The following is a 15,986-nucleotide window of genomic DNA, read 5'->3' on the forward strand; positions in this document are numbered from 1 at the left end:
ATATGAACCGACCTCATGTAAATTTAAGTTGGAGACAAAAACATTATACGGATTACGGAGTACTTGAATAAAGACTACAAACGGGGAAAATAAATCACTCTCTTTCCCTAAAAAAAATAAAAATAAATCACTCTCTTTATTTCAAGAATCACTCTCTTCATTTTAAAAATCACACCCATTATTGAAAAAAGAAAGTGAGTAAAAGAGAAAGTTCCAAAGAGATAGAAACAAGGATTTTTTTATTTTAATAATGCAACTTTTTTCACGTTCGCAAATAATAAGCTAATCTTTGGCTTATTCTCTAATAAAACAGCCTTTATAGTCGAGGTTCCTACAGTAGGAACCTACTATAATAGGTTGCACCGTCCACGTGGCAATATGACCGTTGGGGGGAGTTAATTGCCCTCTTTATTTACCAACCTTTCCCTTTTCACCCACCTTTCGTTTACCCACCTTCCCCCTACCTTCTTCCTCCTTGAGTTTTTAGCTTCACGGAAATTTGCAGAAAAATTCCCCCCTCAAAAATTCATTCCACTAGGGGAAAAAAACGAAAGGGCTGCGGTGCAAGGGCTGCGTTTTCTGAAAAACGCAACCCTTAATAGTGAAAGGTTGTGGTTAGCCAAAAAAAACTGCAGCCCTTCGTATAAGAAGGGTTGCGATCAATGCAAAAAACCGCAACCCTTTTAGTGAAGGGCTGCGGTTAGCCGAAAATCGCAACCCTATAAGTAATAAAGGGCTGCGGTTTTTGGGCTAACCGTAGCCTTTTATGGGATTTTCTTTAAATTTTATTTGAAAGGAAGGAAAAGTATTTAGGCTTAAAATGTTAAGCGTGTATTTCACACAATCTCCTTCACTCATTCTCTCTCTCTCCTTGTCGACCTTCACGCCACTCTCTCTCCTCATTTCACCTTCACGCCCTATCTTCCCTCTCTCTCTCCTCTTTACAATTGCAAGTTCCGTCGTCTCTTCCGCCGCCAAACACAGATCTCTCTCCTCTTTCCGATCTTCTCTCACAACTAAATTAAACTTACTCTCTTTTTTTCTACTAATTTTCAATTTCAAATTTCTCTCAAAAACCCTCGTAATTGAAATCCCTTACAATTTATATATAGAAGATCGCTAATTTGGTACAATCGCAACAACAACAATTGCAGCAACAACAACAACATCTGAAACGGCGTCGACCGTTCAGCTTCTCTCTCTCCTCTCATCTTCACGCCTCAACTTCTCTCTTCCTCCTCTCATCTTCTATCTTCCTCTAACCCTCTCAATCACCTCTTAACCCAACGACGTCGACCGTTCGACAAGATACCGGCGGTTCGCCAGATGCAAAAATCGAACGTCGTTTCGCGAATTAGGGCATCAAGACTTTATAGTTCTTGGAATGCGTCTGGTCCTTCTCTCTGATCCTTCCAATGCGTCTGGTCTCTCTGGCCTCCTCGTTCTCCCGCAATCCTTCGAGTTCGTCGTCTCTATATCATCTATCATGTTTCTTTGTTTTTGTTGTTGATTGTTTTTGTTTGATTTTTCATTTTTTAGGGCGATTTATTTGGGAGAGACGTTTTGCAGCTATATTAGTATTAATAAGGTCAATTTTGTTCCAGTTTTCGTTCTCCTCGTTTTTGTTCCGGTTTCGAGGTTTGAGATATTGCTATTAAGGTCAATCATTGCTTTTTTTTGTTGTTGTTAATTTTGTATACTTACAAATTTGATTTTGAGTGTAAAATGTTGTTGTTTTCTTGTTGTTTTGTGATTGAATTAATGAATGTGATAATCGGTGAATTTTGCTACATTACTGCTAATAAGAGTTCAAGTTTCTGTTTCGTTGATTATGAGAGTAAATGTTGCTATTTTGTTGTTTGGTGATTGAATGAATGTGATGTTCGGTAAATTTTGCTATGATCGTATTGAAAATAGCTCCAGTTTCGAGGTTCAAGATACTTAGAAATTTGATTGTGAGAGGTTAAATGTCAGTTTGTGATTTTGTTATAATTTTATCAGTTTGGAATTGATTTTCTGTCACTTTGACATAAAAATGCAAAAAAAAAATATTTTTATTTTTTATTTTATTTGGGGTCCAAAAGGGCTACGGTTTAGGCCCAAAACTGCAGCTCTTCCAAAACTAAAGGGCTGCGGTTTTGAGCCTAAACCGCAGCCCTTCACGTTTGCCAAAGCGCTGCTACGGAAAGGGCTACTGGCCAAAAACGTACCCATGAGGGTTGTTTTGACAGCAACCCTTCCTTATTTTTCCACTAATGTTCTTTTTAAATTGACCCCAAAAAAATCATTAAATCACCCAAAATATGGCAGGAGGAGGAAGATCATATTCAGCTTCTTCTTCAAATTCAAGAGGAGTAGTGTACTGCAAGTGTGGTGGAATTGTGGTTGTACGAACACTGAAACATGAACCCAATATTCGGAGGAAGTTTCATGGATGTCCTTTATCGCCCGTTAGTGTTAATTAAAATTTTGACCAATCACCAGAACTTTTGTAGTTAATTAGGGTTTAATTTGTTAAATTGGATTTTTTTGTAGGATTCAAAGTGTGACTTCATGAGGTGGATTGATGAAGGTAATTTCACAAACGAATTGGATGACCTTTCGATTTCGCCTTCTAGATTGAGATGTAACTATATGAGAGTTGGAATATGAGTTGAAGTTGAAGGATGACAAAATAAAAAAAAAATACAGATCAAAAAGAAGAAATTGGAGGAAATCAATCAGGAGCTGAACATGAACCTAAGCCAATTGCGCATTGAGAGGATTAATTGTGCTGCAAGGACTGAGAATAATTTACCAATGGTGGCTTTTTTATATGGATATTTTTGCAATTGTGTTGTATAACCTAAAGTAATGTTGTGACTTGTTGTGTCTTTGAGTGTTTTACCTACATTTGGTGAATATATGACACCTTAACCTAAATTGGTGAATGTATTACACCTTTTATAATGACTAATATGTGAGGAACTTAGCATTTTAGCTTGAATACAAGTCATTGCAATTAATAATGTTGATAATGTCAAAATAAATTCAAGACTTAATGCCACAAGTCATAATGTCATACAAGTCAAAAAAAGTAAACCCGATGCATAATGTTTCCAAAAGACTATTGTCTTGCAAAATGCCACAAGGCTTCCAAACTGATAAAAAAAAATCCTAATCATAAAGACTACTGAGTAGGCTGATGGACAGTTGATATATATACTTGGCTTCATTATGAGCATGAAGCTTCAAGGTGAGGCATTGATCTTTGTGTAGTAGACTGATATGGCTGCATGAAACAACATTAAAATACATTAGCATCATAACAAAAAACTCCACATATAGCAACAACACAAGCGACAAAAAAAAACTTACATCAACTACATGGCCAGCATCAGATGTAAAAAAGACACCAAGACCTGCAGGTACTTGACTCCTACCCCTTCCCCTGTCTCTACTAGCACTACTTGCTCCCCTGCCTCTTGTTCCCCTCCCTTCCACCATCATTGTTAGCACCCCCGGTACCCCTGCCTCTTCTAGAACTAGTTGTTTTCCTCCCTCTTTGTTCATCATTATTAGCTTCCCTCCCCCTGCCATTAACTCCCCACTTTCTTCTAGTTTGTAAAGTAGATCTTCCACCACCACCCCTTGACCCGATTCCTCCTAGAATCATTCTTCCATTCCTACCCAACTGGCTTGGTTGGGCTGTTGCATAATGATGAGGTGCTACTCTTGTTGTTGCGTTTGTTGTGGTCACTACTGCTGTTGTTGTTGATGTTGTGGGCATTGTTGTTGCGTTTGTTATGGTCCCTACTGCTTTTGTTGTTGATGTTGTGGGCATTATTGTTGCGTTTGTTGTGGTCAATACTGCTGTTGTTGTTGATGTTGTGGCCATTATTGTTGTTGTTGTGGCCAAGGTTGTTAATGTTGTTGTTGTGTTTGTTGTTGCCCTGCTTCCAGGTGGTTGGCCATCATTTATGGGCCTTCCTTGGGGCTCTTTGGAGGTGGTGCAGGAGGAGTAGCAGTGTCTTTGTTTGGGCACTTCCTCTTATTATGACCCGTATGTTGACATATGTCACATGTCATTTCTATGCCAAACCTTCTCAATACACCAGGTTTCTTGGAGTCTTCATAAGGATCTTTCCTCCTATTTTTTCTAGGTCTTCTCGGACCTATTTTTATAGGAGGAGGAATGAGATCTGAATCCACCTTTGGTGCATGCCTTTCACCTACACAGGGGGGAATTGACCTTGCAACCAAGTACACAAACATCTCATTAAATAACTAAATTCACTGACTTTTAAAAAAGAGATTGAATGTAATAGTTGCTTACCTCCATAGGCTAACAAATAAACATCTCTACTATAACACTTGTCAACATAGTCCTCTGCTTGCTTGTTCAAGAAAAAGATGCATGCTATGGCATGACAATATGGAACATCCATCATCTCCCACATATTGCAAGTGGATGTCATTGCTTCAAGATCAACAACCAACTGATCCAAGAAATAGCTGACATTGAACATTGTATCTGTTGAAGGCATCACATCACATTGAGGTGCTTTACTTTTTTTGTTTTTTCAGTAGCACCTGAATTCTTGGACACAATGAGGAAGTACATTTCTCCATTTATTTTCTCTTCAACACTAGTTTCTGCATTAGTGCTGCTCTAATTTTCTCCATCTTTTAAAGTAAATGCTTTGTTCTTGCATTAATTATGTAGCCTTTGAAAGTTTTTGCCATGTTGTTTGTCACTGCATCACTTTTCATCCTACAATCCATGAAATCCCTACAAAACACCTTTGGGTGTGAGCTACAAAAGCATATGCAACATGCTCATTGATCTCCCTCAATTCTGCCAGAGCATCCTCATAGTCAGTGATATTGTAGGCTTTAACTATTTTCCAAAATGCAAGCTTGATTCATATCCCTTGAATTGTCTTTGCCATAATGCATATATATGTCTAGCACAGTGACGATGCTCAGCTTTTGGAAGAATTGTTGACATAACATGCAAAATAGCCTAAAAGGGAAAACAAGGTCTTAGCACTAAGATGAATGTAATATGATAATGATAATACATTTGGATGGATGAAATGAAATAATTACTTACAGGATGTTCATCATACACTATTGCAACATCATCACCATCTCCAAGCTCCAAATAGTTTTGTAGGAGCACAAAAAACCAGCCCCATGACATGTTATTTTCACCTTCCACCACAACCGATGCAATTGGGAACATTTGTTCATTCCCATCCCTTCCCACTGCAGACAACAATTGTCCTCCCAAGAATTTTTTAAGAAAACATGCATCCACACAAATGATTTTCCTACATCCTTGCAACCAACCAACTATCAACCCTTCAGAACATGTGAATAGCCTCTGGAATACAGGTGGACCATCACTTATGGCAACATCAGTCACAAAATCTAATATGGTCCCTGGGCTGCTAGCTTTCAATACTTGTGTATATGGCACAATCTTATTGCAATGCTCATGCATACTACCATGTAGCAACTTATGGGCTGCATATTTTACTTTGTATGCAAAATCTCTTTTCACCACAACCTTAAAACCTCTCTTAATGGTCTCTCTAATCTCTTTAGCTGGCCAATGTGGCCTACACTTGAATATATCTAAGAATTGAGTAGTAATCCAACTGGATTTCAGTTGCCTATTCTTAGTCATATTCCTATTGCAAGTGTGTATATCATTAACAGTTCTAACAACAAATGTGGACATCCTACTATCCCAAGCATCATATAAGTAAAAAGGACACCCTTTTAAGCAATATATTCCTACTTGTTGTTTTCTATTCTTATTACTTAAACCAACAGTTACATTCCTTTCTTAATAAATTGCATACTTGGCAATAACTTGTTTAAAGTCATGCTTGGAAGGAAATCTCTGACCTACCTTCCACGTGAACTTGGAGAAGTCTGTGTTGGAGCTCACAAGCACTGGCCTTCTTCTTTTTCTTTCCTCCAAAGTCATATCTTCATCATCATCACTTGTGTGGGGTGTTAAAATTTCATCATCACTCTCCTCATACTCAACTGACATACCCACTGGCAGGATTAGATGTTCCCTCTTCTCCTTCCTTGCTAGGTTGATGGACCCCTTGCTCTGTCCTTTCAAGCCCTTCTGATGCCTCTCTTTGCAGTTGATCAAAAATCTCTTTCAACTTCTTATTGCATTCTTTCACCTTCACCCTAACATCAAAATACTCCTCATCACTATTATCAGAATCCAACCACTCATCTTCAAATTCATCTTCCCTTAATTCAGGCTCATACTCCTCACTTTTAGGTTCAATTAAATCTAACTCAGTTTCCTCACCATCATCAACTTACTTATTGTTTTTAGGTGGTTTGTATGCAGGGTCACTCACACCAGTGTCATCACCAGACAAATCTGAAATATTGAGCTAATCTTTAATATTCAGCTCATTTCCATAACCTTCTGAGCCCAGTTTTGTGTTCCCAGCAGAAGTGAAAGGAAGAGAGGCAGTGTTATGCTTTAAACGTGAGATAGGATCAGTGCTTAGGGTTGGTTGGAAAAAGGGAGGTTCATTTGTTTTTTTTTTTTGGCTTCTTGTTGAGGTGGAAGGTTCTATGTGCAAAGCTAGGGTGGGGCCAGGTACTTGGTGCAAATTTGATGTGGAATCATGTGAGATAGGCTGACTGTTTAAGATTGGGAAGGATAATGGCTGGTGCTTTGGCTTTTCTTTTTTTTTGTTGAGGTGGAAGGTTATGTAGGGTCAAATTTGAGGGGTAAAGTTGATGTGAGTTCATTAGTCTTAGGTGGACTTCCACTAGTGTTGTCAACAACTTTCTTCCTAGGACTAAATCTCACATGTTCTGGTCCCCTCCTTATAGTCAACTTCTCAGGTCCTGTTTTTGGTGGATTTTGAGCAATGGGATTCAAATGGCTTTGTGGAATAGGAGGGGTCAGTGTAAAGAACAATTAGTAAACCCTTCTTAGTGTGACATATATAGATGTCAATACACATGTTCTCCTGACAAATGCACCCATCTCTAACACCTCATCATCATGATACAAATGTCTTAACCCAGTGTTTAAGGGCAGTCGTGGAATCAAGTAAAACATCCCAAAAAATTTCGGGTATTCACCACATTTCTTCCCTAACTCCTCTAAGTACCAGTAGCACAACTCATCAGGATCTACACTAAATGTCCGTACTACTCCACCTTCATAAACCATATCACCCCTCTTATCATTATTTTTAAAATCACCACCATGACAAACTTTTAAGGTCACATTATCCATCCTACCAGTTAAATCAAAAAAATTAAAAGATTGCAAATTTTTCAATCCCAAGCACAGCTTAACCAAATTCAAAAATTTAAGGACTTAAAGATAAAGGTTCAACAAAATTGTCTCCAATTACTCGAATTTCTAGCCAATTTGTTCACAGCTCCACCAAATCAAGCTCCACCAAATTAAGCTTCACGAATTGCATCAACAACGAAATGCGAGAAGAGAGAGAAATGCAAGAAGATAGAGAATTATGAGAAGAGAGAGAATTGCAAAAATAGTGAGAACTCACCTCACTATGTTGATTGCATGGAATTGATGAGAGAGAAAGCTTGAATGTCACTAATGGAGGAAGAAAGAGATTTAGTTTTTTTTTCTATTTTTAATTTTCTGAGTAAGTCAACTCTTCGTTTTTTTTGTTTGTTGAGGATTTAGGAGGGAAAGAAGTCAATTAATGAGGAGTAACTTGTTCAACAGGTTAATGGTAAATTATACCCAATGTAGGAACCCCGACTACAAAGGTTGTTCTATTAGGGAATAAGCCAAAAGTTAGCTTGTTATTTGCGAACGTGAAAAAGGCTGCATTATCAAAATCAAAAAATCCCAAAGGTTAGCTTGTTATTTGCGAACGTGAAAAAGGCTGCATTATCAAAATCAAAAAATCCTAGAAACAAAAGTTAGATATTTTGTATTTCTCGAAGAAAATCAACATTTTTTTGCAAGTAACCCACAACTTCCTCTTTCATACTTGTAATTCCTTCAGTTCTTAATCAACTTATGAAAATTTGTTGTTTGCTTTTCGAGTTATTAGTGTTTTTACGGTTGTTTTTTTATTGTTTGTTCAATTTTCTCATTGTTGTTGAAATTCTTGGTGTTATTTTTTTATGGATCTTTGTAAAATTGTAACTCTAAAAGTTGCTTGGGTAAAATGATGAACGCTTTTTTTTTTTTTGAAATTTTGATGCTCTTGCTGTTTTTTACTGTATTATTGTTGAAATTCATGCTGATTCCCTTACTAGTCTTTGTGAAATTGTAAATTTTTAGAAAAATAATTACGGTTTAAAATTTTCTTATGAGAAGGGTGTAGGCATAAAAATTTTAATATATGCCACGTCACACATTTAGTTGACCCGTTAAAGCCTTCAAGACAAATGTTGACTTTTATTTATGAGTGATCATATAAATTAAAAAATTTAGGCTTACTATTAAACTTGGCCTATTTTAATTAAATCATTTATTATTGGGTCATGGACTCATTAAATGAAAGTTGGACTCTTAATAGAGTTATGTCCATGAAGCCCATGAGGCAAGACAAATGGAAACCCTAGGATTCTCCTAACTCTATAAATAGAGCTCTCCTCACTTGCAAGGGGAGAAGGATAGAAAACTAAAAAAAAGGAAGAAAAGGAGAAGAAATCAGACTCCAGAGCCAGCAAGGAGAAAAACATAAGGCACATCCTAAACTTCTCAAGTAATCAACATCCTTGATCTTATCCTTGAACAAGATCAAGCATGAAGGCCCTTATTCATGAAAAACAAAGTTGTTCATGAATTACAAAGTTCAAATACACGTGGAGATTTAATCAGAGGATTAAAACATTAGAGATTGTAACCCAAAAATACAAAATTAATAAAATATTATTTTTTTCACATTTTTTGACTCTCTATTTTGCAGATCTAAAATTTGTGTTTACAAAGGGAAATATGCATTAAGGAATAACTTGTAGAAATTACGCGTATTTGGTAAGATGATGAATTTTTCTTTTCTTTTGAATTATTGATATTCTGCTCTTATATTTTATTATTTTATTTTCATATTTACATTGTTGTTGAAATTGTTATTTTTCGGTCTTTGAAATCTTCACTTTTTTTAATGGGTCTTAGTAATAAAGTAGTATATAAAAGGATGAAATTTTCTTTTCTTTTGAATTGTTGATATTCTGTTGTAATTTTTTTTTAATTATTTTATTTTCATATTTACATTGTTGAAATTCATGTTGTTATCATGTCTTTGAAATCCTCACTTTTTTTTCTTAATGGGTCTTAGTAAGAACGCAGTGCATGCTTTTAGAGGTAATGAACCTTCCCTTAATTTAATGGGAATCCCAAAGATGTTTTTGGAAGAGACATAGCTATACTTTTGGATTATTATCATTAGCATTGAAGGGGAACATGAATAAGAGACCTGAAGTATGCAGATGTTAATAATTACTGTATCTTATTTTGACTTTGATAACAGTTTCATAAGCTTTTGCTAGGTAGAATTTTGATCTTATTGATTATTTTACTTGATTGGTAATTGATTAATTTTGGTTGGTTTTGTTCCTTGTTAGAATGGAAATGCTACGCACAACGACATCGTGGGATCTTATTAGCATTTTGGTTGGTTCGATTGGTTGTTCATCTTATTTTCGGACAACCAATGTTGTGAAGGAGAATACAACGTCTCCCTCGTTCACCCTCATTGTTGAGGAGTTTAATGATCATGGGTAGGAGAATGAGGTTTGTGAGCAACATATGTTGTCAAAAGTAAATCCACTTGTGTGCAAATTGAGAAAAGATCCTGGATCTTCTCACTTTGAATTTGTTTTGGCAACCAATAAAATTTTGTTGGAGGAAAAAGAAGGCATGAAGGTCAACCGGGTATTTACAATGGGTGAGAAGAAAATGTCTGTTCAAATAAAATTTGTTCCCGATAATGTAGAGATGAGAGAAAGATACTTAGATGAGGTATTAGGTAAGATGAAAGAATTAACTATTTTCTTCAGTAATGTTGACTACAGTAGTTGGAAATCTACAAAGTTCAATAATCCTTCCATATTTGAGTCTCTAGCACAAACATTGACTATGACACTAAAGGTTAGGGACTTGGCAATTAGTTTCTTGGATGATCGAGTTGCAGTAAATCAACAAAGACAGTTTCAACAAAGACACTTGTAACCACTGGACCTTCTTCAAGTGCAAAAGCGAATCTGATTGCGGCCAGTACTAACTACCTCAGATATGATGTGTATGTTCTTTAATTGCCATCAACTTTCAAGACATCCACAATAAATAAGTTGTTGTTCTTGGTGAAAAATAGGAGCATCATAGTAATTGAAGATAGTCCTAATTCTTTTGAGATAAATGACAATGTCACTCTAAGATTTACTTATATATATTACTAACTATTGTATATCTTGCAGCTCTCCCACTGCATGGAAAATTTTAACTTTTGCTTTGGCATGGAAAGACTAGTCGTGTATAGTTCCAATAGCTTAATACCAATTCCATGTCCAAAATTTGCTGACAAAGCATTTCACATGGATGAACATGCACAGCTCAACAAAAATCAGAAGAAAAAAGGCTGAAGAAAAAGATGAAAAGCAAAGAAGTCCTAAAGAATGAGTTGTTTAACTCATTTGCTACAAAAGTACAGAGTGTATGATCCAATTTCTCTCTTTGGCAGCAATTTTCTTTTTGTGTCTAGCAACAATTAATAGATATAGGCAAGTACTAATATCAGCAACATACTGTCCTGTTCATAACAATCATAAAGTCTAAAAGGTCATTAAGTGATTCTTCAAACTCCCTTTTTCGATTACTTTTCCAACGATGTAAATGTTATCACTTTTTGGACTTGTTCAAACTACTCCTCCGTGAGTATGTGAATTTGAGATGACATGTTATGTGATTACTATTTTTGTAATAATTGCTTTGATTTTTTTTTTAAATTTTATGATTTTAGAAAATTTTCTTTTTCTTTATCTTATATAATGTTATTATTTTTCCTAATATTAATTCCTGAACTATATTTCCTTTCATGATAATTTCATATTAATAATAATTTTAATATAATCTTATAATTTTAACCTAAGTTGGCTGAAAACTTTTGTATGAAAAAAAATCATTTTTCAAAGTAACCGGTTTTCGGACCGAAAAAAGTCGAGTTTAGACTAAAGGACCGAAAAATCGGATTCCAAAATTTTGAGGATCGAGGACTGAACCGGCAGCCACGCATTAATCTGGGCAAAGCAATAAAACTTCAATAGAATATCAATCAATACGGATGTTGTGAACCTAGTCTGATATCTCCAATCGCCCGGAACACATGACATTACAGTTCAACATACTATTGAGGACATCAAGGTGATAGCCAACAAAACGATTGGTGTAGGATTACAAAAGTAGACCGATCACAAGTGCAATAGACTCACGAATTGACGGAACAGTGTCACAAATCTAAAATGACCGGTTATTTCTCTTTAAGTTAGTTTTTTTCTTCGATGTCAATTTTTTTTTGTGAATTTGATAAATATTTTGTTTAATACAACATTTCGTCGATTCTAATGTACTCTTTAATAGTTTATCTTTCTTTGAAGTATTGCTTTACTTTCTCTTATGTTACAGTCAAAATGATACACCAGTACACCACAAGATCTATTTTGGCAATGCATCATTGAACTTTTCCTACACTAATAATGATTCAAAAAGAAATCTCAAGTGCTTATTCCTTCAACCCCTTCTATCTTCTTATCTTATGCACATGGTACGTTTAATGATAAAGACAATTCAACCTTACATATGTCACAAAACATGGTGAATATATTATTGTTTTATTATCAACGAGAGTTGGCTCAAGTGGTAAGCAACTTGATGTCGCTTAAGGGAGGTCTCGAGTTCGAGCCTTACCGTATGCAGAAATTCTTGTTGGAAGACGCACCCACCAAAGTCAAATGTGCAACCGAGTCGGACTCAGATGTAGTCAGAGCAAAGCTCCGGTGAACCGGGTGGGAAACCACACAAAAAAAAAAATCGTTTTATAAAGAGTTACAAAAAAAAACTAATAAATATTGTATATATGGTATTTCCTAAGTCTTATATATAAATGAGGTTTATCAAAAAAAATAAAAATAGAAGAAAGCTTGTAATCGGATTATCTAATCCGGGTGGGCCAAAATTTCATGCGCTCGTTGTAAACACGTCAAAAAAAATTTGCTAATTAATTTACAAGGAAGCAAGGATTAATTTGCTAATTAAATCTATTTTTGGATTTTTGAAAGATCGATTACTAGGTCTAATGTCCAAGATAACTAGAAAATTGACAAATCAAATTAACAACACAAATGATGGAGATAAATCAAGGATAAAGAAACTAGGGGATTAGGGAGATTCACAAATCAAATGATCCAAAAATCCAACATCAAAATAAAGGGGAAAACCTATGAGGGAATCACAAGGGAAAATCATGCACTTAGGAACTCTAATTACTCTCTCGAGCTAATTAGAGGAGTTTAATTAGTCAATCATGACCTATTTTCAAATTTCCATGGCATGAACAACTAATCTAGCTAAATCAAGAACAACATGATAAATCAAACTTTCTTAAACTAGAAAATGCCTATTTTCATGGAAATCTTAGTCTAGCAATCAAGCTTAGTCTATTCCTAACTTCATCTATTGATCGTTCACTAGGAATTCCAAATATGCAAGTTAAGTGATAATCAATCGCCCAACAAACCAAAGCAAACAAGCTTAATCATCAAGCTAAACCCCAAATATTAATCCCCTAACTTAGATTTAGTATCTAAGGAACAAATGAAGGCTACATCACTTTCCCTAGTAGAGAATACTCATAAATCATGGCAACAAACCAAATCAAAGCTTGAAATAACTCCATCACCATAACCATGGAGAAATAAAGAGAAAAGGGGAAAATAATACTAATAAAAACAAGATCTAATCAAGCAAAGCATAAACTAAACAAGATTAGAGTAAGAGGAAATTAAATAAAATGAGAAATTACCAACGCTAAATCTTGCATAAATCTAAAAATGGGGTTCAGAAGTTTCAAACATCAACTTTCTCTCTCCTAGGGCTCTAAAGTTCAAATGCTAAAACCAAAATAAATCTCTTTTAATTAGAATGTAAACCACCTTAACCTAAAATGGCTAAAAGTTGTCTTATATAGTGCTAAAATAAACTAAGTGTAATGAATTACAAGTAAACCTCCATACTAAACAAGATTAGAAAGAAAAAGTCTTCCTAGAAAATCCTATAGCGACCCAAGCAGGTGACCTGACCCGAGCGCTCGGGTTGCCCCTGACCTGGGTGGGTCACCTAAACGTCCTGGGTGGGTCAACTTTGCAGCAACTATGAGAGAGTGTTCCTCAAAGTGATCCGGGCGGGTATATGTACCCGAGCCCTCGAGTCAGGTTTACCCGAACGGGTTGATTGACTCGGGCCCTCGGGTCGGCTTGGTTTTGACTTTAATCTCTTCTTTTGAGCTCCTTGATGCCCCTTTTTTTCCCTTGGCCTCCAAGTTTGTGTAAATGTCATCAGATCATGCTCCTAAATCATGAAATCAAACCAAGTACCCAAAGAAAACGTACAAAGGAGGAATATTGCACAACTTAAAGAAAATTATTAGCAAATTAGCCTAAACCAACTCAAAATCTACTATAAAGCCAACTAAAAACTATGAAAAAGCCAAGCAATAAACCATACATCATAAGCATCAATGAAAGATTAAAATAAGTGGCTCTTTCCGTCTTTTCTACTTGTTGTATTACCTATTTTACGATTTTCAAGACACATGTTTGATCTTAAATAACTCGAATATACTAAATCCATTCCTAAATAGAGTTTTCATTTTTCAATTTATGTATATCTTAAATAGATTTTTCATTTTCTTATTTGGTATGCGTCCGCCAATTAAAATATTATTTACCTTTCATTTTTTATTATATTATTCACTTTCCTACATTCTCTCCCTTCAATAAACAGTTAATCTATACTAATATATTAAAAAGCGTGCCAAACAAAGAACGGTGCCACGTGACACTTTCCCTAGGGGTATTTTACTCCATTTAATCCATATACAATAAAAAATTAGAAATTGGTAAGGTTCAATCCATTGACTTCAAGTTTATATACTAAAGTCTTAACAAACTACAAACTAGACTAAGTGATATTTAATGTTATTATTTCAAAGTATAATATTAATAAATGAAATTTTCTCTTACCCGAGACACAACTCGAGCCTAATAACTAGTTTCTCCTTAATACTTGTGTCCAGAAAAAAATGGGAACTCTATTTAGGGACTAATGGAGTATAAGTGTATGACATTACTAAAAATTTATAAAAAGTAGATATTACGATATCAGACATTGACATGAATCTAACAAGATCCAATACTACTATGTTTATTACTTATATATTTGTGGAAAAAAGCGTTCAAAAATTTATAAATTTTGCCTCTCTGACGGCAATAAAAAAAAGGAAGTAATTGGTAAACAATAATACAAGATTATTTACAAAAATTTTCATTTTTATTCTTGTTTTTTATTTTGTCTAAAAATTCTTAGAAAAAAAGGAATATGAAAAATAAAAGGAAAATTGGTAAAAAAAAAATTTAAAATTTCCATTTTGCGAAAAACAAACTTATAAAATTTTTGTTACCCACACCTTTAACTTCAGCTTCTTTGCGAGATGAAACCTCATACCTCTTTTCCGATGTTAACGACCACTTTCTGATGTTGACCCACATTTAGAACATTATTTAGCAATTTGAAGACTAGAAATAAATTATAATTTTAGGATATGAAATTTTACGTACTTGAATTTTATATCTATTATATAAGCCAAGGGGGAGCTATGGTATCCTCTCTTGAAAACACTTATACACCCAAAATCTCACAAAAAATAATAAAGAAAAGATTTTAATTAATTCTTTCCTCATTTACAAATATATATGAATAATAAGAAAAGCTATACATTACCAAAAAGACAAACTTATCTATTATATAAGCCAATGGGGGGAGCTAGTTCCCTTTTGAAAAGACTTTTTAAACCTTCATTCAATAAAAAATATTGCCTATTACGATTACGATTTCGATTTCCTAAATCATAACCCTTCTTAATTTAAAATATGTATATCAAAGGAAGTTCAAAGTGGCTAAAATAAACTTTCATAAAAATTTGTTTAGTGAAAGAAAAAGTTTATGATTGAAGAACAAATTAACATAACTAAAGCAGTTTTCAAATCAATTACAAAACCAAAGACATAAAATTTTAATTTTACCTAAACTTTGAAATGCAATAATTATACCAACATTCATTAACAAGTAATAAAAATACCCAGAAAACAACTTCTTCATCAAGTAATTTTTAGATTTTGTATTTACATCACACGATATTTAATTATAACTAATGATGATTGTAAATTACATCTTTTAAGATTACATTTAGATGAAATTTAATAATAATCGCCAAAATAATCCATGCACGCATTGCGTGCAAAGAAGGCTAGTATAAAAAGAGGAAACTCACAATTGAAAATATAAACCGATGACTAAATCAATTTTCAAACAATTATAAAAACAAAGAATTACAAAAAAATTTACTATCTGAACTAATAACTATATCAAATAATATGCATAAAAAACCCATAAAAGAATTAAGAAATTTAGAGAATATTCATTTTTTTTTTCATTTTTTAGAGCTTACAATCAGTTGAGATAATAAATAACTAAAGAGATGAATATACATCATTTGATAATATCGATTTAGAGTTTTTTTTGTTGAAGCACTATTCACCATAATATGCTTAAAACCTCAATTTTCCAATGAAATTAAATTGAACTACTACTCATAAAATACGCCTATACAAATATGTTTTTTTAAATAAATACAAAACATAACTTAGATTATTTTGTTAAATTATATATACCAAATACAAGA

This window comes from Beta vulgaris, chromosome 2, assembly GCF_026745355.1.
Source record: "Beta vulgaris subsp. vulgaris cultivar EL10 chromosome 2, EL10.2, whole genome shotgun sequence".
NCBI lineage: Eukaryota > Viridiplantae > Streptophyta > Magnoliopsida > Caryophyllales > Amaranthaceae > Beta > Beta vulgaris.